Source organism: Phalacrocorax carbo, chromosome 2, assembly GCF_963921805.1.
Source record: "Phalacrocorax carbo chromosome 2, bPhaCar2.1, whole genome shotgun sequence".
Lineage (NCBI taxonomy): Eukaryota > Metazoa > Chordata > Aves > Suliformes > Phalacrocoracidae > Phalacrocorax > Phalacrocorax carbo.
In genome coordinates, this window is record NC_087514.1 from 153,623,594 (window position 1) to 153,651,091 (window position 27,498).

A 27,498-nucleotide genomic window follows, 5' to 3' on the forward strand; every position below is an offset into this window, starting at 1 on the left:
AGAACTGTAAAATATATATGAAGGAAGAAAGTTCTCTACTAAACCATGGCCACCTGGTTTATATATTTCTTGATGACTTACCTCCATAAATCACTGTTACTATTAATGCGATGCAAAAAATCCTTCCTTAGAAAAAAGCAAGAATTTTTATTATGAGTTGAAAAATAATTCAGCCATTCTAAAAGAATTACCCATGCTGCTTTGGTTCATAGTGGCATGAATGCAAAGCAACATACACCAGAGTGGTACCTCTAGCAATGCCTGACTATAGGATTCAGCGTTGTAATGTTTATGGCAAGATTTTTTTGATCAGTTGGAGTTTGGAGCCACAAACCTGTTAATTCAGCACAAAGTCCTACAGACATTTAGGCAGTGACCTGCCCTTTTAGACAAAAAGGTATACCTGTATATATGCATAGACCTAAACTGTACATAAAATAGCCAGGGGATACGATGTTTATTTCTTGGTCACCAGGGGTTCATACATGAAGCTTGGATTCAAAGTAATTTTCTAACTCTTCTCATTTGAAGGAGAGATCTGAGCCTATGACTGCTAAATTCTGTACCACTGAGAGGGATCTTAGGCTGTCCCATTTGCTTTCACTATCCATTTGCTTGCTACTGCAAGATTTTAGTCTCAGGGTTTCTGTAAAATGGTGTTTGAACAGCTAGTCTCTTTGCTGTTTCTCACTAGATGAATCTCAGGCATATTTATTTAAATATTTGATCTGATTTCTCTGATTCTCCTTCTCCTACTGTCCATGTCACCATTAACTTATATCTCTCTCCCTCTCTCTCATCTAACTCTGTCTCTATCTCCACCATCTCTATTGATCATCTCTATATCTCTACTTCTATCTTACCTATATATCCGTATCGTCTGTATCTAGATCTGTATGTATCCAATGGATCATTACTGGTAGTTTGTAGTCACCTGCGGGTCTGCAATGACTTGCGGCATCCCTGCAGTGCTGATTTGGCACCTCTCTAAGTAGCACTGCCGTTACTCAGTAGGGATTTTGTACAGTACAAGAACCTATAGACTGGCTGAACCAAAGTATTACAAGAGAGTTTTAAATAGAGTGCAGTCAGTGGGTGCCTGTGGCCTCATTTATTTTTGAAAGACTGTATTGATCTATCTCCTCCCCAGAATTCAAATGGATATCTGGGAGAAGATCCCTTGAAAGACAAACCAGAGAATGAGGGAGACCCTCTTTACCCTATGCATTAACATTTCAACCTTGCCTCAAGTGCTTAGTACTGAGTTTGAGAACAAGGGAAATGATGTCCTGAGGCTTCAAGGCACTACTTCGCCTTTGTTCAGACGTAGGCCATCCTGTCTATATAGATTACTGTGCTTTAGCAGGAAAGGCTCCCTCATGTCCTAAGAAGGTAATAACTTCTCTCCACATCATCACTATCTCAGCTCTGCAGTCATATTGTTAATTGACCTTTGGTGTCTCTGATACCAGAGGCCATGCTTAAAAAGCCATCTGTGCATACCTTCAAGTGCCTACCTATTCATCAGGCCTAACTGTAGGCTAATGAGTCCTCAAATATGATGTGAAATGACCAACAAATTAGACAGTGGGTTATGAGACCAAGGTTAATCATGTACAGCTTGTGTTTCGTAGTAATAGTTGTCTTTTTTTTTTTTTCCTTTTGTAAGGTTCTGTGCAGCATTTCATAAAGCAGCAATTAGGAAAAAACCTGAGTGATTTACAGCATTCACAAAAGTGAAACTCGTAAGAAGTTGATAATGTATAAAGTTTCCAGTCCAACTCTACCTAATGACTTGGGCAATTCAAGCCTGAGAAGTTTCAGGATCTGGATGTTTGTAGTTTTTCAGTGGGAGTATTCACCCTGAAACAGACATTGGCTGATCTGATACCTAAGATGCCTAGGCAGTTAGTTGCCTAAAAGGGAACCAAATACAATGCTATCAAGGACAGATTCATAGGTAGGACTTTCTGAAAGCCAGGGAGGGAGGGAGGGAGAAGTCACTCAAGGATGTCTCAGCAACATGTGTGTGTCCCAAATCACAAGTGAGGGTGGTGCAAGGAACTTTCTGTATATAACTTGGTAGATTGACTCCTAGATATGAATGCTTCCAATGTTTTTGGTTCTAGGGGAATTTAAAGGTTGCAAACCTTAGGATTCTCAGTTTAGTAAATGAAAGAACTAGATGGACCTAAGTGTGTTGGTAATTTACACTAAATGCTACACAGATATACTGCATTCACACAGGACAGGTCTTGGGGCAGCAACATGAACAAGAAGAGTGGTAGATGGGGCATCAGCATGGAGTGGTTTCACGTGTCTTAGATAACTTTGTACCATCTTCGCTGCACTGGTAACACCAATCGATGCACTGAACCTAGAGTATCTTACACTAGTCAACTAGGCTCGTTACTATGTAGCTGTAACATTAGTGTTCAACTCCACATTAGGGAATGATAGCTGTGTCTGATTGGGATTTGCAAGTTTTGGCCCTGTCTGGAAGTCAGGTGCTTATTTTGTCAAATTTACACACTGAGAGAAGAAGAGTTAAAAATATCAGTGGTTTGAGCAATCACCTATAGTGTGGTACTCTCAGACTGAGCACCTTTCTTTAGTGGAGGACAACACAAAGCAAATTAGAAAGCTGGTTATCTGTGGATACTTTTACAGACTCTGAGAAACAGTCAATTTTAAAATGAAATACAACTTAATATTATTTTTTATAATAAACATAATTTTCTGTAAGACTTGTGTTCTTCAGCTAAGTGACTAGAAGCTGCAGAGATTTTGTAGATTTCTGTAGTTTGCCATCTACAGGTGTGTCATCTGATTTATGAAATGTAAATGTGGTTTCAGCTTTTTGCTCATGTTGCATAAATCAGCAAGTTTTGACTTGCCCATTAACAATGAAGAGGCACCAGACCACAGATATGATAAAATACATTCACTTTTGGTTTTTTAAATTTACCCTCAAGATACTACAAGCCATTTCAAAGTTGAATAAAATTACAGACACTAAATCAGTGTTTTATTTCCATTTTTCAGCTGGCTTTGAATAAATGTACTTCATATTTTGGATTATCTGTATTTTTAGGATAATCTTTAGGATTATCTGCACTGAGCCCAGAATATAGGATTAGATCAAAATATCAGATATTTGTTGAAAAGGCAGTACATTTCTCAGGAGGAAGTGATAATCTGGATGAGCAACAGATATCTTGGTGATTATCAATCCATCTGAAATTTAATTTCAGTATGTTGACATTTCTTGGTGTTCATATAAGGGTGAGTGAGTCAGTGTTGGGGGCTAGAAGAATGTAACTTCTTTTTTGTTCTCCACCCATTTTATTTTTCACTTTACAGCCAGGTACATGGTAAAGTGAAAGGGTAGAAGATTCTATATGCAGTACAATCCAAGAATTAATTTCCCATATGGAAAAACTGTGATATCTTCCCTCTAAATAGGCATAGTATTTCTTCATGAAGTTATTGTGTGGCAAACTATAGTCTTTTCAGTGACAGACATGGAGTTCACATGTGCAAAGTTAATAAACTGCTTGTATTTTTGCTTGCTAAGATACTAGTGCCTTTTTCTAACAAATTAACACTCCTTCCAACCTTATTGTCCAGAATCTCAACTGGTTTGGGGTAAATTTAGTCATCAACCTCTTAAAGTCAATGGAAGTGAAAGGCCCATTTCTTTATGAGACTTTAGGTGGCAAATATGAAGAATCCAACTTTTAATTTTTTTCAGAACTGTCTAGCGGCCATATCCACATATAAAACAAGAGTCCTGTTTCAAGTGAAGTGAATCATAGAATCATTTAATTTGGAAAAGACCTTCAAGATCATCGAGTCTAACCATAAAAAACCCAAAACTTTTCGAAGAACTCAAAACTTAAAAAAATAAAAGGTCATCATAGTCCCTGGCCAAATAGCTGTCTATTTGCATTTTATTTGTATGTGTCTGTAACGTCAAGAACTGAATTGATGACATACATAAGTATGAAGTGCCATGTTGAGTGAATATTTATTATTTTATTTTGCATCTCTAAAACAGATTATTTTTTTAAAGAAGAAATTTGACAAAAAACTCTGCATTAATTCATTGAAAGGTTTCTTGTTGCTGGGGTTATCTTCTTGAGCAAGTGATTTTTGCAACCAGGATGTGTATTACATGTACATGTGTGTAAGCTATTTGTTCTTTTTTTCTTTTTTTTTTTTTTTAATGAATAGAACCTGTCTTGGGAAGGTGGGAGGTCAAAAGTTCACGTCTTACTGAAGGATCACCATAAAAAATGAGCGCATAAAGACTGGTGTGGTAAACCGCTTTATAGATGGTATAGCAGTATTAGAAACTAACCTGGTGAAAATCTTGTAAGATTTTCAGAATGTTTCTGGCATATTAGAAATAAACATGGAACATATGATATATTATTTTATATACATAATCGAATATATACATAATTGAATATATATACATAATTGAATATATACATAATTGAATATATACATAATTGAAAATCAGTTCCTCCCTTCCCTACCTGTTGATCTTGTAGTTATACAAAAATCTTTGTGTCCCCTCTGGTGGTGATGACAGCTCTATAAAGACACAGGAAATATAGCTCCCAGTATAATTTTAGGTGTTACTACTCAAATGCTGTAAAACAAACACAGACCTAAGAGCATGAATTCTCACTCTTAAATATGCTTGCTGTTAGCCTCTAAATTAAGAAATCATCTGCAGACGTTGCAATAGCAGTGAATATGTAGTAGCAATAGTGTTCTAGAAATAAATTTATGTAAAATACAATTATTCCTAGCATCTGAATCATATATATGTATGTATGATTACAGTAAGGAACTGACATTGATTAAGTATTGGTTTTGTACACAGTTACGTATATTCCAATTCTGCCCAAAGATCCTCACTGAGCTGTCTTTGTGTTAGGTGTTATGAAGATATCCAATAAGTCATCATCGATTCTTTACAATGAGGACTTTCATTCTAACCTTACAGAAGTTGGAAGAAATGTAACACTGCCCTTTTACTAAACAGATAAGGAGCTGAGACACAGAAAGATTTAATGACTTTTCCTAGAATATGTTATATAAAAAAAAAGTACGGTGAATTTTATTTTATCCTTGGATATGCAAGAACTTCTCTCTGATTTTGTAATTAACTATCACATTAGGTTTTTCATCCATTACCTCTCAAGACATGATGGGATCTTGTTGTTGTTATCCTATTAGATCGTAAAGTGTTAGCAGCCCGCTGGGAACTGGATCTCTAAGATGCAAAGTGTGACTCTGACCATGTTAAAATTGACAAGTTTTGCTATTAATTTCAGTTCATTTCACATTTATCCTAAGCAAAGCCTTGGGCTGATGTACACAGAAGTTGTACGAGGCTCAGCATTATGGTAAGGTTTTATGATGTGATAGCCTTTGGATTTCAGGCATGTACAGCTTCTTTTTGTGCCTACACCATGTGTTCTGCCATCATGCCACTGGCTTGGTTATTTATTTGTCTAAATGAAAATCTGTAGTGTAGAGAGACTCATCAGAACTGACCATTTTAGTTCCCATTTATGATCAGAGAAGACACTGGGCTAGTGTCTCTAGTGTCATTTTACCCTAAAGTTAATTTTAAAATTGGACAGCTGAATCTTGCCCTTAGAGTACCAACTTCTTTCCATTGATTGTGAATGGCAGATGTAGTATCTGGCTCAAATGTAGATGTCTGAAATATAAGTGAAGGAGATAGTTCTCACCTAAGACCTATGACCTCTATGAAAAGAAAGACAACCTCTATTGGCTTCTGCTCCAGATTGAATTTTATACACTGGGAAGACATCAGCATTTGCTTGTTTCTACAGAATATATGATCCTTACGATTGTAAAATTCTATCTTCTACTGAGTAACCACTCCTTGAGGAGTGAATGTGATGCCTACAATGGCTATGTTCATGCACATATTCAGTATACAAAGGATGAAATATGTTAGTCTGCTATTAAAACATATCACCTGTATGTTATTGATGGATGCTTCATCCATGAGACTTCCATGTCTGAAACAGCAACTTTCCTGTGGGCTTAAATACTTCAGTTTTTGAGTATATTCAAAGAATGTTACCTTATATTCCTCTAGAAATTATAATACTATTCTGTCTATCCCCTCTTTGCACATACACAGGTACAAAATAAAAAGTATGGGGCCCTGAGTCAGGCCAACCCACACCTTCATGTTGCATAGGCTAAAAATTTGTGCAAGAGATGCAATGATAATCGAGTTATATAACACCAGAACAGTAATTATTGACCACTTGGAAAAGATCAAACTGAAACGCAAGAGCTGAACATTATGGAAAAGTCTGATTTCGTGGGTTTAGAACTCCCCCAATTAACTTTTCTTGAAACAAAAAGAAAATAAAATGTTGGCTTTGCTTCTTAGACGTCATTGTTAAAGAATTACTACATTTTGCATCTCCAGAACAAATATAATAGCCTTTCAGATGAATATTCTGTACACTGTGGAGAACACCAAATGCTAAAAAAACCATGCTGTAAGGGCATGAGAAGGATGCAGGCTGGCTGTAGTCCAGCTCCCCATTTGTAGCTTATTGCTGTAAAATTTCCATATACTTCCCCTGAGTACAATGAAAAACTGTGTAAAGTGATACTTCTGGCTTTGAATGAACTAACAACACCAGGGAATTCTTACAATAAAATGGAAGAGGGGCAGCTTATACAATTCAATCACTTTTTCCTTGGAAAAATGGATACATAAAAATATTGCTAGAGGTCTGCCTATAATATTTTCTTGGTACGTTTAAACTTTGTTCCTAGACATTAGGCAACTTTGCAAAATGTGGATCTGGGTACTGGCAGGCCTGAACATGCTTTAGACATTACAGAAGCTTTTAAAAGGTGTGGTATGCAAGGAGTCCTCTGTAGACCTGTATTTTAAGCTAAGGATTTACTTAATAACAACAACAACACCACCTTGCTAACGTTCAGGCCTTCAAACTGAAAATTAGAGAGCAATGCCCTATTTACAAACGGCACAGTCCTCAACAAATAGAGGTAAGTAGCTGGATTAAAAATAGAATTAAAAAATGTGTTTCCATAAGCAACATATACACATGCTTAAGGTCAATATTTATCAGTGAATGGGAAGCTCCTGAAACTTAAAATGAGCTACAGGTTTACTAAGCATATAACAAACTCTGTGTGACAAGGTCAGATCCACAAAGGTGTTTAGATTTGATTCCATTTAATGAAGAAGTCAGGAGCCAGAGTCAGGAGTGTGGATTGGTCCTGGAGGATGTAGGTGTGCCCTCTGATGCAATTCAGAACACATGTTATTAGGGCATTAAAGCCTTTATACAGCCTATCCACAGAGGGAAGCTCAGACATGCCAGTTAGGGTATGTACTGTTACAAAGACAAGTAATGATTGGATCACTGCAAAACAATTTAAAGGGCAAAACACTTACTTTAAAAATCTGACCAGTTGAACTGGAAATTGAAAAGTGTTTATTTTACTTTACAGGGAGCAGATATAATTTATTAAAATGCACAGAAATAAAAATATAAATAACGTTCAGATAAATTGGAAAGTCTTTTCCTTGCTTAGTTTTTTGCCATGGTCTGATGAAGAATTTTTCTTTCTCACACATACAAGCCTACATACCCCGAAATACCTAATTACAGCTTAAGATTTGTGACTATGTGTCTGTAAGAGGTAGCACAGTGAGGCCACAACCCTGGGCTGTGTCCTCAGCCTGTCCTCTGCCCCAGGGATCCAGGATTATACAACATTCACTGTTCCTGCCCGTTGCTGAGTACAGCTGAGCACAGCTGAGCCACGTGGCCTCTGCTCAAACAGCTGAAGAAGGTGTTTTAGGTTTTCTCTTCTGTTTTTCCTCAGCTTAATGTTTAAATTTTTGTACCTCTAATGGAGTTTCTCCTTTTCACTCACCATCCTGGAATATTTATGAGTGAGGAAGTCTTTTTAAGGGCGCTCAGTGTAAGGGAACTTAGGGTTCTTAAAATCCTGGTTTTTGTTTGTTTGTTACCAAGCGATAGTAAATAAAGCAGAGAATATTTGTTGAGAGAGGCAGAATTTTTAACTGAGAAAGACATATGCTGCTTATCCAAAAACTTCTGAAAAATTGTCAGATTTGACATACTGTGCTGGCTGAAACATCCTATTTTTTGTGAGAAATTCCAGAAGTTTGTTGTTGTTGGCATTTTCAAAATTATGTAATGTAATATTGCGCAATTTTTAAAAGATTTGTGTGATTTTGTACATTTATATATTTGTGTGGAAGGGAAATGGTGCATCTAATTCTTATGCTCAGTGTGGATCTTGTTTGTGTAGCCATTTACTCCTGCACTGGAAGTTACAAAACAAGAGAAAAATCAAAAAGCCTTTATTTTGATTTTAGCAATGATTGTGAATTGTGCCCATCAACAGATAGTCAAATCTATATCCAATAGAACAAAGACATTAAAAAAAAGATACTTCAAGGATCATATTAAAACCCCCCCAAAACATAAAAAAACCCCTTAGAGAACAATAAGCAGCACATGCAAGTAAAGTCTGACGTCAGGCAAAACATTTTTAACCTGTGTTTGTGATGAGAAAAATGAAAGAAGGTAAAGTTCCATGTACAAGGCCCTGAAAATTTGGAGTAACTTACATCTATGCTGGGAAGCATCCCCCAGCTTCCATGGAGAACAGACATGTGAGAAAACAGCTGCGTAGCACGCTTAAAATTCTTACATTTGTGGAAAGCTGTGGCTTTAAATTTTTGCTGTGAATTCAACTCAGTAGAACCTTGCCAAAGGTAGGGGAACAGCTGCATGACAGTCAGAATAGAGTTGGCTGTAATCAGGAAACTGCCTCGCATGGGTGTAGGTGCTTGCCCTGGTGCAAGGGTTGTTTGAAAAGCCCTGAGCTACCATTGAGTCTGAAAAGCTAAAGAGGAGATTGAACATATGTCTTTCATGTCCAGGTCAGTGGGGTTGGAACTGAATATCTACGTGAGTACTGCTAAGGGCCTTGGTGAAGGGGGTCAGATATGTCCTGGTACCCAGGGCATTGGGCATCACTACAGAGTCAGAGAAACACTGTTTAGGCAACAACAGGTTTTGGTACCATCAGTTAGACATGCCTTAAATGCAACTTCCTTTTAAAACTTACCCAAGCTTCATAGGGTGTTGGGGACATGGAAAGCTTAATAGCTTAAAAGCATAACCCCCCCCCCACATATTTAAATTAATACTATTAATACTAATTAATACTATTATTTCTCTTGGGATAAACCTTTGTTTGTTAAATTTCACCCTAGAGTAAAAATTTACAGCTGAATCATAATCCCTCAAAGATGGGGTTTGTCTGTGGAAAGTTTGAGACAAGTTTAATTATATTAGTGACTAATAAGGGATGGCCAAAGTAAAAGGTCTGGCCTCCGTGCAAGCCAATTTTGGAGGGGTTTTTACAGCGTTGCATGGGGTTACACAGTATGGAAGCCAGAAGTAATTTTTTTCCCCTCACATTTTACTCAGAAAACTTTATAATCTTCTAATGAATGATCTTTGTGTAATGTCCTGGAAAAGTTCCCTCAGTCTTCCTAACCAGAGCTTTGGGCAAAATAAAATGGGTCCCCAGGGAATCCATCTCAGTTTCATAGAAGAACCACCTGAAGTTTTTGTGGGGTGACTTGTCTGATATATACTGACAGGATGCACGTGGTTAAGACATCCATCTTTGTATGGTTAAAATGGGTTAAAATATATGGAAGCAGACTTTTACTGAGATGTAGTTCCTTAGCAGTAAAAAATATTAGGCCTATTTCCAAACGAGATAGTGGACCAATTTCTGGGAATCTTTGGCTGAAGTTTTAAAGTCTTTCTAAAAGATGTGTTTTTACTAACTTTTTGGTAAACTGTACCAACCAGCCAGAGTACAGATTATGTCATACCACTGGATCTATCTTATTAAATAAAATTTATATTGATAGTTAAGTAATGAGTAGGGGAAAGGCTGAGTCACTCATACAAGGACATTTCTAGTCCTAATCACTCTCAGTCAAAACTGGTGTTTTACCTGTCTCACAGTATCTCATGCAAAAGGTCTGCCTGAAGTTTTTGTGTCACAAGTGCAGAGCACAAAGGAAGTATCAAAAGAAAAGCAAGGATTCTGGGTCAGCAAAGGGGATGCTTTAGGAAACACCTAGTACGAGAGATGATATGAGAGAGAAAACTGTAGTTAATATGTGAAGACCAACACATATAATTAGTAAATGCTTGACAATAAATTAGAGGAAAATAAATCAGCTAAACTCAGGCAGTTGCAGTAACATACAACATACTTTGTAGAAAAATTTAAGCAGCCCTTCCACCTACAGTTAGAGGAGAAGAGGCTAATTTTGATGTGTGACTGTATAATCTTATTTTCATTTGGATTCACCAGTCATGATAAGCATTCTGAATATGCAGTTAATGCCAGGCCATTTAAGTGTACTATTGTTGCTTTATAGGAGGTAATTTTGGTGAAGACAGTGATTTGTCTGACAGGAACACTGGGCTGCTCCAGGGTCTGGAGTTTTTAAGGAATTTTGAAAAGATTTGCGGTAGGTTTGAATTTGCAACCAAATACCAAGCAAACTAGCATTTCCTGCAAATGAGAAACCCTGCTTTTAGACCACATCCAACTAGTAAAGTCTTGAATAATTTTTATTAGTGACACTACTGTACCTCCATAATAACTAGGATGAATACTTGCTACTTCATATCACATAGTTGCTGACCCACCCCTTAGCTCTCAAGCAAACAAAGTCACAAGACTGATATATTGTGAGCCTCTCATTACTGAAATTGCTCTTATTACCCACAATGTCTAAACTTTATTACTGACAATGATGGTTTTCAAGTATCCTTGGGAATTTAGAGAGTTCTACAGTACAGAAATGCATCAGCCTTGCCAGCACTGAATGTCATAAGTAAATAGGCAGCAGAAGAAATTCTAACTTCCAAACAGTCCAGAAGCCAAACAAAATATTACGGGTAGAAAAAAAACCCAAATCCAAACATAATTATATAGCTGGAGTTCATGTTGTTTGGACTTGGAATGAAACTGCTTGCCCAATCCTATCAGGGGATCTTTACAGTTCCAAACCCAAGTATGCCTCCCATTTACTATTTCTATTCTATACCAGCCTGCTATTTTCTCCTCAGCTGGTAAGCAAAAGTTACTTTAAAATTTATTTTTTAGTCTGTACTTATAGTCCACTGTCAGACAACAATAACAGTTGAAAGATCTGCCTTTCAGGCAATACCTCCAGGAGAGGCTTTCTTTATCTAGATTAATTTTTCCAGTCTGTTTCAGAGACCTACCCTGAAAGCGTGTTTCTCAGTCAGCCATAGGAATAGCAAAGACAGCATTTAAAATATCCTGGTCTTTCTAGAAAATGTTTGCACTTCATACTGTCGTGATCAAGGTAGCTTAGCAAGAAAAGTATAAATATTTATAGAAAAAATGCTCCTGATTTTAACTTGAGCACATTAAAAAGAGTGTAGAGGCAAGGAAGCTGTAATTTGATTTCAGTTTTAAAGTTAATCTCTCATATTATTGAGATTTTATTGAGGTTGAGATCGTAAGAGTATTTTAGATGGAGAAAGGGGCAATAGGATCCACAGCAGTTCTTATAACTATTCTAGCAGATTAAAAATGTTTTTTATAAAGGGGAATCACTAGATTTCACATTTGATGGGGCAGAGATGTCCCTTATCACAGTAGTCCTGCAAATGCTACAAAGTTAGGAGCAACCTTTTCTTCCTTGAGGGACATATTTTCTTTATATAGAAATAGAAGCTGCTACTTCACTCTTTTGACCATTCCCTGGGTCCCCAGGAGGCTTTGTATCTGCATGTCTGTGGTCTGGCCACAAAGAATCAAATTCCAGGTGGACAACGGGGTCAAGAAATGTTTTTTTGGGGAATTTGTAGAAGAGGAATAGCCAGTGGGTTGCTAGTGGATGAAGTGAGTATGTTAAGCCAATGACAAGCATGCTAGCTGGGGAGAACTGATGTTTGTCAGTGTAGGCACCTATTTTTGGAGGAGGAATGGTTCAGGCAGATGACTGTACCATTATCAGGGTTGGATGCAATTGCTGTGCAGGTCTGTACTGCACTATGGTCTAGGCAGTACTAAAGGGAGGCGGCATCAGTGCTTCCATCACCAACCAGCTGATCTGTTGTGTTTCGCTTTCTTGTTAGAAAAATAGCGTATCTCTCCTGTCAAACAGTAATGTGCTAAATCAGAAATTATTATTGCACTGTAATCCAACAAATTATTACTTGTGTAAGCCTTATTTTTGATGGCAAGTACATGAGGACTCATCATGCTGCACTTAAGTAAGGGTGGTGGCATCTTATATACAATAGAGACAAACACAGAATTCATGTGATCCATGAAATGGAGTGGTAGGCATTAATTTGGTATAATTCTAGATTACAGAGACCAGTGCCATTCTAAAATACTTTCTCTGACTAAGGTATTATTAGGAATCAAGTGCAGATAGTGGTATCAGACAAATACACTAAGTGCAAATATTATACATCTAAGAAATATACGTAAAGGCTTTTACCATCTTAGAGAAATAAAAACATAAATAAACACACACCAGTATACATAATTTTTTATGAATTTGCTCTTTATTCTATACAATTAATGAACATCAGAGATTTTTCTCTGATAAGAAAAAAAAAATTATAGTAGTAGCCAAATGCAGAACAGAGATAGCTGAAAAGCAGTATCACAGAAGTTCCCTTGCTCACAGTTTGCAAGCCTGTTTTTCACAAAGGTCTTTTCCTCTTGTTCCCTCGTGGGTGCTTCTCTATACATGACTTTTTCGTGTTTTGCACTCCCAGTCCTTGCTATGAAACCTCCATATGTTGTATATACACAACCATCCGCAAGAAAAACTCCTAGACTCTGAAGCCTGGCTTTGCTCAGGTTTTACCATTGGGACAATTATTTTGTGAAAAAGATTCTGTTTTTCATGATACTGGATTCCATAAATGCACTGAATTAGTTTTTTCAGTTAGCCTGAATGAGAATGGGAAGGACACCATCCCTTACAACCAGGTCTGGCAACAATAGCAGTCACTGGTGCCTTTAAGGAGGCCAATATTACAGGAGGAGCAGAAAGATCTGCCTGTTACTAAAGTTGCCTGACACATCTCATCAAAAAATCCCATTTTCAAATGCTAATACATTCATCATACTTCAACTGTTTGGACTAAAATTTTCCATACTCACTGACTGCCTCAGGCTGAATTCTTTAGGAAAATTTCAACAAAAATCATTTAGCTAAAGAAATTTTCTTTCAACTGGCTGAGCTTGGTCTCTTTCCAGCTACTAGAAATAAACCAGCTCCTTCCATTCCAGCAGCGAAAGTTTCCTGCAGTAATATATTTTTCCTTGGAAATGCTCGAAAAGCTCCTCACTTGGTGAAAGCAAACATAGCACCGGTCACTGACTTCGCACCACTAAGATTTTGACCTACCATGTGGATCCACAGGACTTTGTAAGTAGTTAAAGACTGGTACCATCAGTTCTGTGGAACTGGAGGGAATAGAATGCTTGATTATTTTTGTTTTATTTTGTTTTCAAAAAGTGAAGTAATACGCATTGATCTACAGATATGATTGTATTCTGCCTGGCCACAAGGAAAAACTGTGTGATTTCAGCCTGACATGGAGTGATGTATAACTTTGATGTATTTGCTAGAGATATTTCTAAGAGAAATACATATTAAAGAATAGTTAAATTTTTATTTTTGTATTAATTGATCTCTGCAACCTGATTAAGGAAGATATGAAACCAGTAAATGTGGCTTTGTTCTATTTTATCTTGCACCTCTAATAAAAATTTTAAAATCTCTGTGACATTACCCTGCTAGAAGAAATGAAAGTGAGAATCTTCCATACTATTAAAATGGGTCTTCTTTCATGTGCATCTTCTACAAACATTCACAGCTCCTGTGATGGTGGTACCACTTAACCCTATTTTGAAACCTCATTAACCTCTTTCTTGATGCTTGTGAAATGAGATTTGTCAGATACTCCGTTCTTTAAATATTTCCCTTCTGTTAAGCTAAAAGCAAAACAAAATAAAAGCAGAATATAAAGACCTGGGAAACATCTCATCAGCGATGTGCTACTTGCCTTTCAGCAGAGTAAGCGTAGAATATGGACCTCCAGATTAGCTGCTAACTTGAGATCCACTGATATACACTCCGTACCAATTCTTTGCCTCTTTTGCTTCAGATCAATGTAATTTCACAAACCTTCTGTTCAAACTTACCATTAAAAGAAACATGAAAAAAAGTTATGAGGTATAACAAAGGACCACAAGATTTAACTCTAATAATCCAATCCACTGAAAATAATGGTTAATTTTCTCACACCCTGAGTAGGTGGTTGCTCCCTGAAATGATCCTTGCCCAGTACTTGTTGCATTCCTCAGCCTCCTTGCATTTCTCACTGTATATTTAGAGTCCTACACCCAAGACTCCATGCACACTAGACTTCTTTTTTTCCTGTAGGTCTCCAATGAAAAGTTGGACTATAACTCTGGGTAAGTGGATTTTTGAAACTCAGTAGGATTCTAGACTCCCTGGGAAGAAAAGCACCCCCCTTTACAATATGAACTAAACAATATAAAATATTCTCAGAGATGCATAGCTAGCTGGTTTTTTGCCTCATGTATTTATTCAGATATTTTGGCCACCAGGCTCTATCAGTAGCACAATCAGGAAAAAAACCCTATTTCTAGAGGGAGCTGATAACAGTTAAATTTTAAACTGGACTTTTCCTTTAAATCTATCAGTCTTTTTTTTATTTAAATATTTTGCAATATGAAGCTCCTCAATGGGTTCTTTTTATTTCCATGAGCATTTTTCCTGGCTAGCTGATTAGGAAGATCTCCTGATGTCCTTGTGAGAACATTAAATGGCTCTGAAGAGAAGTGAATGGTAGATGTGCAGCTGCTAGACTGATGGAGCTGCTGGATCAGGAATGCTAATTTTTCCTACTGTTAATGTACTTGGGTGATACCCTTCTGAAACATGGCTGAAGTCTGTACCCCATACCTCATGTTCTAGTAGAAGAGCTCATGATTAATATACAGTCAAATACCCTTAATATTTTGCAGATGTTATGAAAACCAATTACAAAACACTGACTGCAGTGAAAGGGTTAATGATTAATTAAGTATGATGATATGAATTAAGTATCAGCAGGGTCTAGGGTAATTGATGTCAGGTGAATGGGAAACTCCCCAGGATAATGTCAGTGCCAGAGGGAATGGTGATTAGTGGGGCTAAATGCTGGTGTGATCTGCATCTGATGAAGGCAGAGTTGAAATGGTTTTAGTACTGGGCCCAGCTGAGAATAATAAAGGCTTTTCAGTTCTCAGCTGAGAATAAAGGAGATTTTGAATCAAAATATGTAAATACAGGTAGAACTCTTTCCATCTTTAAAAAGTACAACAAAGCATATGCTTTTAATACATATATGTAAAAAGCCTTAGAAAGCAATCTAAAAGTTCATTGTGAACCATATAATCCCTGATTTTAAGTGGTTTCAAGAAAGGAAGAAAATTGAGGTCTTTTTACTCTGTTCATTACAAAGAACAACGCAGAACAGTCTTCAAAGTGCAGATGAAGACTTTGCTGTGCTTCCACTTATTTAATGTGCAAACTAGATTACAAATATTCTGGTACAACTTTGTAAGTTGTACATCTCCTTAAGGATGCCAGCTGGAAAACACTGGTAAATGTTGGCTTTATTTAGTTTTAGATAACTATAGTTATAACAATTCTATTTGTATAGGTATGTGTAAGAAGGGCTTCTTCAGATGGCTCTAGACTATTTTGATTCATTTTCAGAAAAAAAATTTATTGTGTGCATTGTAAAATGCAGTACAGAATTTGTAGTACATAATCACCTAATTAAAGATTGTCTCATAATGCATGTATGTTACTGAGATGAATTGTGCAAGAAAACTCAATTATTCCGTTACCTAACTTAGATGTGCTTAAAAATGGTCTTTATTGAGTAACGTGATACACTAATCTACAAACACAATTGTATACCTTTTGCAATTATTTTACTTTAAAGTCTCTTCCCCTCCACAACACCTACAAGGGCTATGAAAATGGTGCTTGTTTATTTACTGTAGGCAAATCCTACGAACTTTTCATGTGAATCTGGGCCATGTCAGTTTAGTTGACATGCCAAACAAGAAAAACAGAGAGAGATTAAGATTTCCCTGGGGTATCAAATAAAGGTTTCATTTGCAGAAGTCTGACCATGGTCTGTGGATAATATGACCTAAATAACAGAAAAAGAGATGACTTTTGCTCTGGGTCTTTATAATCATAATTTTAACATGATTGTTCAATGGCTGGGTTAGCTCATTTTCTATACATAATGCATATGTTGGCACTGTACTACTTATGCATTATATAGGAAGGTATCTTTAAATCCAAAATGACAGACATGGTAAAACGATGAATCTGTTCATGTAGCTAGATTAGCAGAGATTGTTCTAAAATCACACCTTTACTGCCATATATGGGAATGGATTCTTGGTGACCATTATATCTCTCGATAGTGAGATAGGCGTAAATATACCATTAATAATGATTTCTTATGTTTTCAGATTATCATTATTTTCTATGTATTAATTTCATAGATAAAATGAATTTCATTTACTTAGGTAATTTTAAGTTAATGAGGGTATTCATCTATGGAGTGCACAAAATTTACAGTTATGCACATTTTGTGAAAGATCTAATTATATGGGAAATGTTTGTTTCACTTTCTAACAGATTGTCTACATATCTCTCAAATAAAAAATAAAAAACTTTGATTATTAATTAATTTTTATGTTATGTACCTTTTAGTTCACAAAGACTATAATTTAGTCACATACACAGAACTACAAATGGAGTAATTCTGCTTTGAATAAAAGTGTAGGTATTCTGCAGTAATGCCGAAATTTGTTACTGAATTAATTTCTTGCCTTACTGCTGAAGTTCTTTAAGAGCTTTATGCAACAGAGTGAGTAACGTTCTCCATTCCTTTACAGCAGGGAAACTTGAGGAAGAGATTTCTCAGGAAATCCAATTCTTTCATGTGTTTTATTCAACAGATCTTTCACAGAAGTCAGCTGGAACTCCCATTGACCTCCATGGAGCAACATTTATGCCAACACAAAGCAGTTTGTGCATTGGAGAGCTAGAGAGCCTGGTCAGTAACCTAAAGCCAGGTCGTGTACTTTAAATCCCACAAGTTAAAACAAGAAGGAATACTTGTTTTTCTGACTCTTTCTCCCTGACTATGAACTCATAACTGTTATGAACTCAGCTTTCTGGATTCTGTGGCTGCTGGGAGATTGGGGTCACTTGGCCAGCAACGCGGCGCTCCACAGCTGCACCACAAGTTCACCAGGCACCCCTCTCCAGCAGTGTTTATTATACTTGTGTTTGCAGTATGTCTTGCTGAGTAATACACACAGCCTTGCTGCTGGTGGATTCTGTGTAGATCACCCCTTTGAGTGAGTTCATTAAAACTGTCATTATCTATTTTTCCTAGAAAAACAAGGGGGGAAAATATCTGGTTTTCTGAAATTGGGCATCTGATTGTACAAATGATCCCCTGCTACTGGCAGTAAACTGCAGGAAACAAGGGACAAACCTTGGAAGAGAACAAGAGGTGACTGAACGTGCAGCCATGCAGCTAACACACTGAGTGGGCATTCCAGCAGTCTGGATAAAAATTATTTATGTTGTGGCTATATCTAAAATGGCCTGGGCAGTTTCCAAACACAAGAGAAAAAACAAACCTTGCACCCAAGATCTGGAGTATAAGAAGACAGATAGGCATCTAGTGCTTGAGGACAAAGCAAAGAAACCAGGTGATAAAGCTGAAGACAGAAATAACTAAAAGTTTCTGAAGGTGGTTGGTTTGTTCAATGTCAGTACTAGCAGCTGTATTAATACTATTACTTATACTCCAATCTCCTGTCTCTTTTACAAGTGTCTTCCCTGTTTACCCTGACTGGAAACCCTGGCTCCACTACTAAGATCCCTTATGCTCTCCCTCCAGTCCTGATGACTGGAGAGAGTCTTCAAAATATGAGGGTAAACTGACACTGTTATCACAGCACTATGTGGTGAGAAATTTGAAATTCTCTGTCTGTTTTGCCTGATGCTCTGAGGACTACAAAACAACACAGCCTTCAAGTGTTCAGCAGAGTCAAAATATAAAAATTAAAATGTAGTTTGTGATAAGGGAGTGGAGAAAAAAAAGCATCAAATAGTGAATTGAAATGACTGGTGAGCTATGTGCGAGCAGAAGTCTGTAAGAAATGTCACTGATGCCATTTCTAACACCTTAGAAAATAGCCACAGAGAAGTTTTTGGTCAGGGCTGGACTGTCTGGATAAGTCCTAGGATTAAATTCTTGGTTTTCTAACTCTGGACAACACTGTAAAAGTACTTGAAAAACAGTCAGAGAACATTTTGCACAGAAGTACATTTGTAACTTCACTTTATAGCTGCATGATTCCAGATAAGATTCACTGCTGGAGCCACCAAGGAAAGCAGTGCAGTGACACAACCCTGAGCCTGTGGCCTTTGGCCTGGCAGGGATGCTCATGGTCATTGCTTGTGCTCAGGGAAAGAGTCATCATGGGGGCAAAGCTGTCAACACACTGAGTTGGGAGCTGCTTCTGGAGACAAAGGACAGGTTTGGTCTTGCTTCTTGGATTTAGGTGTCTAACCTGAAGCCTGGCAGAAGTCTCTCTCTCATTCCAGTTTCCTGGCTTCTAGTGCTTCCCTGAGGACAGCTGACCTATTTTTAATAAGTGGAAGTATAGCCAAACCTATTCTTCAAAGAACAGCCTTAAGGGCTTTTTCAGACATTCATTAGATGCCAAAAGACCTTTAGATAGTTTAGGAGCTCTGACCATTAATGAAGAGTTGCTTATAGGTTTTGAGGGCCATAAGTTTGGCTTTAATTTCCTAAATCCTGCCAATCTCAACCTTTTTTATGGCTCTGGACCTCAGTCTGGAATATGGCTACAGAATAACTCCATGTTGGAATCACTTCTGCATCAGGTTGTTTGCATTTCTGTTTATGGTTTAACAAGGAAGAAAGCAAGAAAAATTCCTATTGGAAACAAACCCGCTGATGGGTAGAGGAAAGCACCGACCTGTAAGTTGGGGCTGGAAGGCAGAAGCTGAGCAAAAAGACAGTTTAGAGAAGATGGAAGGAACTAGTGATGTTGCAAAGAATAATGGAATCACAGAATGTCCTGAGTTGGGAGGGAGCCACAAGGATCATCAAGTCCAACTCCTGCCCCTGCACAGGACAGCCCCAAAATTCACACCGTGTGTCTAAGGGCATTGTCCAAGTGCTTCTTGAATAGCATCACACTTGTGCCATGACTGTCTCCCTGGGGAGCCTGTTCCAGTGCTCCACCACCTTCTGGGGGAAGAACCTTTTCCTAATGTCCAACCTAACCCTCCCCTGTCACATCTTCCTGCCATTCCCTCAGGTCCTGTTGTTGGTCACCAGAGAGAAGAGATCAGCACCTGCCCCTCCTCCTCCCCTTGTGAGGAAGCTGCAGACTGTGATGAGGCCTGCCCTCAGCCTCCTCTGCTCCAGGCTGAACTGCTCCTTGTATGGCTTCCTCTCTAAACCCTTCACTGACTTCATGGCCCTTCTCTGGACGCTGGAAGGAGTTGTGCTTGGGAAGAAATCTGAGAGTTGTATTTATTCGGGGTTTCTGTGCATCTGTGTACATAGTTTTTAGGGGAAAGTCAGAGAAGGCTGAGCGATAAGACTGGATTCTATAAATTTTGGGTGTTAGATTTATTTCCTCAGTCTTTTGTGAGATAGAGATAACATCCAGAAAATTGCTGAAGTTAATTTGCATGGTACAGAATAAGATTTAGGCAAAAGAATTAGAAAATAAAATATGAAATAAAAATTATATGGTTTCGTAGAGGAGAGTATGTGCTGTGGTTAATTTGTTGGATTTGTCCCCTGTAATGCCCATCTTGACTCATCACAGGGCATGTTTCTAAGTTCATGCAACACCTGCCTAAATAAGAGAAGCCTAAATCAATCAGTCAAAGCTTTGTAGAGCAATATTAAGCCATGTCACTTTAATTTAAATCTGTTTTCAGAGAAAAAATAGATTTTAAAAGATATCAATCACAGTTAAAGAAAAAAGTTCTTTGGTGCTGTTCTTGCTCTAAGGTGAAGTACTCACCTGGTCTAAGTGAGAGGTGAGAGTCTCGATGCTTTATAATTTCTTCATGCGAACAAATTATTGTCCCAGGCAGGACTCTGTAACCCAGGATGGGTAACATCGTGAAAAAATGAACATATTCTGAACTCTTCATTCATCATGCTGAGAGTGCCGGCTGCCTCTGAGTGTTGATATATTTTATTGCAAAGGTCTGGGCAAGGCTTTGAAACATATTTGCAAGCAAACTCCTCCTGGCAGTTTTCAGGTAGGGGCCTTTGCAGGATCTCCAAAATATTTCTCCAGGTGCAAAAGTCTATAAATAGAGCAGGACATCTGTCTGCATGAGATTTCAGTGTTATGTGCTACTGTGGTGGTCAAAGGTGCTGAGGAGATTGTGGAAGGACTTGGGAGGTATGATGGAGCAAGACAGAGAAATTAGCTTCTTCTGACATTAGATTAAGAACTGGGTGGAGGTTTCAGATGAGACTGTAAATCTCATCTGTGAATCCCTTATATCCTGAAATACGGCTAATGTTTAAAGACTGAGAACCAGCCACAGTGAGACCAGAAAATTATTGCTTGCACTCAGGGATCATTTCTAAAATAATAAAGATCTTACTTTTCTTTGTAAACTCAAAAGAAAAATCAGCTACCACTAAAATGCAAAAGTACATTTGTTATTACTGGACTAAAAATTCATGCATTTGCAACAATATATTGGCTAACTTTTTATTTGAGAAAACTGACTGTGAAGAAGTACTCTTTTGTGGCTGCTGATAACTCAAATGACAGGAAGGTTTGTGTTTCTTGTTACACAGTCAAAAAGGACAGAGATGTTATGTACTGCACTTTCAAGATGTCAAGAAAATTGTGTAAAAACTATTTGCAAATATAAATAATTTTTACATTACTTGATTTGGCAGAAATTGCTGATGATAATGTAAGTGGTAATTTCAAGAGCTGTGCCTTTGTTTCTGGAGGTGAAAAGAAAATGAAAATGAGTATTTGCCGTGAGCTAATTACATAGTATATGAGAAACTGTAATATAGCTAAACGGTTATTGGATTGCTAATAGACTGTATAGCATAAGTTTTCAATTACCTCTTTTTTTTTTGTCTAGTAGAATAGCATCAGAATTTCAGAAGAGATTTTTTTGGTTTATCACATTTAATAATTCTGAGAAATACATAAACTCAAAAGCTACATCGATTGAAGTATCTTGAAATATTTTTCAGCTCTTAGAAATGGCTTTGGACATTAGGTGAATACCAATCAGTTAAAACTCTCTAAGATATTTAATAACAAAAATATTAAGGATGATTCATTGACTGCCTAGCACTTACCTTTCTGTGACAGTTCTCTCAAAAAGTTGCTATTGTGCTGTTATAACAATGTGATCATATTTCTAATGAAGTTTTATGCATAATGTGTTCAATGAGAAAAGTTTTCAACAGAAAATTGATGAGGGTTTTTTTGTTCATAAATATGACTGAAGGAAATACACATTAGAGCAAATCAGGAAAAAAGAAAAGGAATGTTGTTCAATGTTATGTATTAGTTCTCAATTACCTGCTTTCTCATTCTGATTTCAGCCCATGGATATGCCATAACCTCCTCCAGTTAATTTCCTCTAAAAAAATATAGTGACTTTGTAGAAAAATTTAAGTATTGCTGAAAGCTATGGTTTATTGTATGAAGAATGTTCTATATCAACGTTTTCATTCTGTTAGCTGTGAATGCTTTAGGATCTTCTAACATTGATCTTAGTTGTCTCAGTCTCTTAATGTGTAGGAGTTATATCAATTCTTACCTCATATAAATAGTTAAAGTGATTTCTTCCACATCTGGGACAGACTGCAGTAACTTTCTAAATATTGTTCTGTGTGGCTGAGGTTCAAATTAAAATTAATGTAAGTTTTATTCATTTATATGCTTTATAAATTGTTTGGAAAGAATTCAAAAGGTACTTGGGTGCACTATACTGGTACTAAGTACTAGTTAATATAATAAATAATTTATACTGGTTGAAATACTTTTCATAAACATGTACATATGAGAAAAAAAAGATTCCAGCAAGTAAATAAGGCTTCATCTACTGCTGGCTTTGGTTTGGTTTTTTTTTTTTTTTTTTTTTTTTTTTGTTTTTTTTTTTTTTCCCAGTGTCCCTCTGTTTCCCCACCCCTTTCCTTCACAGGCTAATATAGCTGTCATAGCTGCATAGAACAGTCTGAAGACGTAGCCGGTATTGTCATATATTCTTATTGATTTAACTTTCTTCTGTATAACATGAAAAATATTTAAACCATGAACATTATTTAAACACAAGAACAAAATCAAAGCTAGGTGTAATTCCACTGACATGAAACTACTCTGGCATTTAAACAATATAAATCTGTTCTGCCTGCATTTAATTGAAAAGAATATATTTTATATGTCTGTCTTACAAATTGTAGGGTACTGCAACTGTATTAAGAAATTAAAAAGTTTTCATTATACTGCTTTGGATGTGTCAGTGCATGGCCATTTCTACAAGAACTGAGAGGTGATGGACCACACATTGACAGGACAGCAGAAGGTAAACTCTGTATAAATCTGTTCTTTATCTAGAACAACATTTAAAAGAGGTGTAATTGGCTGTAATGAAACAGTGAGTTTGTTAAAAAATTTTAAGTTTATTTGGTGAATATTATAATGAAGAGATGAGCTTGATCTACTTACCTGAATAAGTCTTTCAGAGATTTTATAGCTAAAACAATTTCCCAGTGGATTGTTTTGGATTCAAACCAATCTTCCTTATTTTGGAGACTGTTCCATTATTCCACACAGTTTTAGACCTCACAGGGAGCGATTACACAAGTTGTATATGTGGAACAGTTGTATTTGCCAAGGCTGTCTACCTAGGGTGACTGAGTGTTGCTGTTTTGTGAGTACTGATTTCACAGCTAAGAGGAGGAAAAGGCAAAGGAAAGGAAAGCTTTTTGTTATCCAAAGTGGCTCCATGAATTGCAGACCTGCAGCTGTGAAGGCTCAGTGTTTACTTCTGAGAGTTGGATATCGGAGGGGTTTTGTTTAATTTACTATATCTAGACCCCAGGTATTGTTTTCAGATGGTTTTAGAAAAAAAGGTGGACGTTCATATATCTAGAGGATAGATTTATAGAGGCTCCTTAGCATAACTGAGTACTGATGATATTGAAAAAATCCTGTTGACAATGTATGCTTTGGTCCAAGTATTGGTCTAAGCAAAGGATAGAGGGGGAAAAAATTCTCTAAATATCACTTCTAAGAACCTGTCTGATCCTCGTTTGGGAGCACAGAGCAAACAGCTTTCATTTATTCATCTACTGATCTACTGCAGAAACTGGGAGCGGTGGAACAACACTAGTGTGGCAGTAGACGTGTTCCCATTTGCTTGTAGCCTGGATGAAGTGTCGTGCTAGCACAGCCATGCAATGGTCAGTTCCCAGGTTAGAGCGTACACTGTGCTGTGTACAGTGGGAGTGCACCAGCTCTCAAGGTGCTGATTCCCTTCTCTCTCCTGTGATTTCAGGAGGTATTCAGACATGCCCTTCTCATGGCTGATGAATCTGTATCATAGTGGGATTGCTGGCTCTGTACCTCACCATTTAAGTGCTGGCCCTTTCCCAGCCCTCCTAGAGGAGATGGGAGCCCGAGTGAGCTGGTAGTATGCAATCCTGACACCACAGAGCTGTATGAAAGCAGAGGGCACAATGTGTTTCTTATAACATGTTAATTATACTGAGAACTATACCTGTGCAGCAATAATTTTGTTGGGAAATCAGCATGTGATTGCAGAAAGTCCACAAATACAGAGATTGTTACTCCAGCTGGTAAAATGGTAGATTTCTGCCAAATGGGCGGTGGTTTCCTGCACAGACTTGGAACACACCAGTGACACAAACATGAAGGTTTTCTGTTCTTTTTGCAGGAAGGCTGCTTTCTTTCCCCACCTGGAGGGAAGAAAGCAGGAGTGACAAGTGGGAAATGGTCTTGATATCTGAACAGTCTACATTGAACTAAAATGATTTTGTAAAAAAATTTTGTTAGTTTTGCTGATATCTGTCCACAAGAAGGTCATAAACCCTGTGTATTATTAAAGGATAAGTAATTCTTACCTATGTAGTAGGTGTACCGCCAATAAGTGATCTAACACATGATATTTCTCTATTGAAGTTTAACTGTGTTGTTACATCTTTCCAGCTGCATTAAAGACAAAAGAACTCTAAACAGCAGAATATTACAGAGTACACCCTTGGTCATAGAAACCTCCACCAATAGGATATCCGTTTAGTTATCTGTCAGTGGCTGAACTGTATAATACATTTTACTATGGTAGTTATGGATATTAAAGGCTCTGTTTATGATATTATTTTTCAGAACAGTTTTTGATGCTTAAAGATTTAGATTGTCTAAAGAGATGTTTTGAAAGTGCATAGGTGAAATGGGTGCTTAATTTTACTTGGTTAATGAAATTCATGTCATATGTTTTAAATATTGTTAAATATTTATATTGATATGAAATGAAGAAAAGTATAAATCTAAAGATTCAGTTCACTGAACTTTTGAAACTTAGCCATATTATTTTTCAGCCTTTGGAATAGGGTAACATATCTGTGTACACAGCTGCCCACATGTCATATGCTGGGTTCCATTCTGATGTGTTCTTTAGTACCAATATAACATGGTTCATTTTATAATAATATAGAACTATATTTTTTCACTTCACTCATTGTTTCAAACTTAAGTTATTTATAGAAGGGCTTTTCTGTGAGTACTTATAAAACAAACCAAATGAAAGAAATTCTGTTCTAGAAGAGAAGGGGTCTGAGGAGATAGGTTTTAAATCCAATTTACTTTAAAACTTTAGATTGCTGTTGTCCTTGGAGCACTTTGGAGAATCTTAAGGGTCTGCGGTGTAACAGAAATCCCAGTGGGCAAACGCACCACTCAGAACACCAGCTGTGGTGTTGCTCTTGATATCACAGACAGCATGATAAGTGAATGAGTAACTGGAACAGTGTTTTTTGGGATTTGCCATTTTAAAGAGATAGTTAGGTGTAAATAATTAAAGAAATAATTCAAATTTTTCATAGGCAGTTGCCTATCAATAAGAGTAAAGAAAGGAGGGGAGTGTACGCTATTGTGAGGAATGGTAGTAAAGTAAATGTTTGCAGCAAGGCTTGAAATGGCTCAGCCAGTCCATAACACAGCATAATTAATGTACTGGGCTCTGTAATCAAGTCTGATGAGATTTTTATCATCACCTTGGAAACACATCATGTCACAGGAACTTCCCCCATCTTGCCTGGAATGGCTAGGGCTCTTACCCACTCAGGAAGAAGTTACACAGATACACCTAGTAACTGTGAGTGCTTTTAAAAGCCAAATACAGCTGCAGTTCCCTGCTAGATGAAGCTTAGGAGGGAAGAGTGAACAGCCATGGAGTATTAAATCCCCTGGAGGTAGGCAGGTGTTTACAGATGTTTACAGGTGTTTAACCGATATGCCAGATGAAAGGTATTTTCAGAAGTAAACCTTTACCTCTGATTAACACAGGATATCCTTAGGTACAGATGTTAATTTTTTCAAAGGTTTTCCTTATTGAAACTTTGTTAACTTATCAAAAACTTTGTGCCAGGACTCTGGTAGTATCTGTGGTAAACTTTCTCTCCCACTATATCAAACAGTATCTCTTTCTATGTCATACAGATAATGTATGACATGAATAATGAAGTGAGAACTTGAAGCTTGCTCTGCTCATTGCTTGAGCATGTACAAAGAGCAAGTATACAGCTGACAGGGTTAAATTTGTATTAGATAAAACTGAAACAATTTTTCTCTTAGAAAACCCTTCATATGTATGTGGTTTTCTTTTTACAAATTTCTGTTGGCAACCTGTTGCTGAGGATGGAAAACCTTCCTATACCTAATATGCAATTTTGTAGGTTTTTGTTTTGTTTAGTTTGTTTTATATTACATAGAAGATTTTGGACAGAAAAACTCTGTACAGGACTGCTCATATTTCATTTTTCCATTGGTACATTTTCACATTAAAATGGTTCAACAGGATTATAAGGTGACCAGAACGTTACTGTTGAAGCCAAAAAATGTCTCAGAATGCTCACCTCATACTTTGAGCTTCTTATTAAAAAAGTTAGCCATTTACTCAAGAGCCTAGAGATGGACATTTCAGACATTTGATAAAAGTATTTTCATGTAAACACATAGACTATTGGTTGATACAGAAATTATGGCAAAACAAATTGAGTCAATTTTATGAAGTCTTAAGCCTGATGAACTTGGAGAAGGCTGAAAGAGCAGAATAGTTGACGGACTGAGGTCAGAACTGAAAACAAAGCGTTCAGCCACCTGGATAAGCATTTTGCCAAAAATAAATTTTTCACTGAATCGTTGCTGATATTTTGGTTTGCTGGAATATAGTCTGTCAAATGTATAATGCCATAGTAAACAACTTTTTTGAAACTATTTAGGCCCCACTTTTGCTTAAGGCCATATGCTGCCTAGCCTTGCACAGACTGCTATTGTCATAGTCTTCTGTGTTTTGCCTGTCTACATGATGGAGCATTTTTTACAAGTTTCTGACAAATTGGTTAATAGAATGGACTTAGAAATGGAAAAGATAATTTCATAAAAGAAACAACATACCACATGCAATTAGCTTTCAAAATACGGTGGTTTCTTTTGAAATGAGCATAGCAAACCATTCTGGGAAAAATGGAATTTTGCAGTTTTGAAGCTGTGTCACTTGTCTCTGCCTGTCTTTCACTTTGAATGCAACAAATAGAATATGGAAAAAATTAATATCTCTTCTCGAGTAATTGTCATTTGGTGACAATTGTCAATTGTCCCATCTTCTAGCACCACCCACTTTTCCTTTTTTAAGTCTTTTTTATTCTTTAAATTTCATAAGAAAGCAAAGTCAGAAATTAAGGAAGAAAAAGGGAGAAGGCAGAAGAAAAAACACAAAATATCAGAATTTCAAGTAAGACTGAAACAGATTTTCAAAATGAAGTTTGTTTGATTTCATCATTTTCCTCCAGAAAGATTTAAAAGAGAACATTTTGAAAAAGAAATGTTTTCAGGAAAATGTTGTTCAAACTTTTAAATCAATTCTAA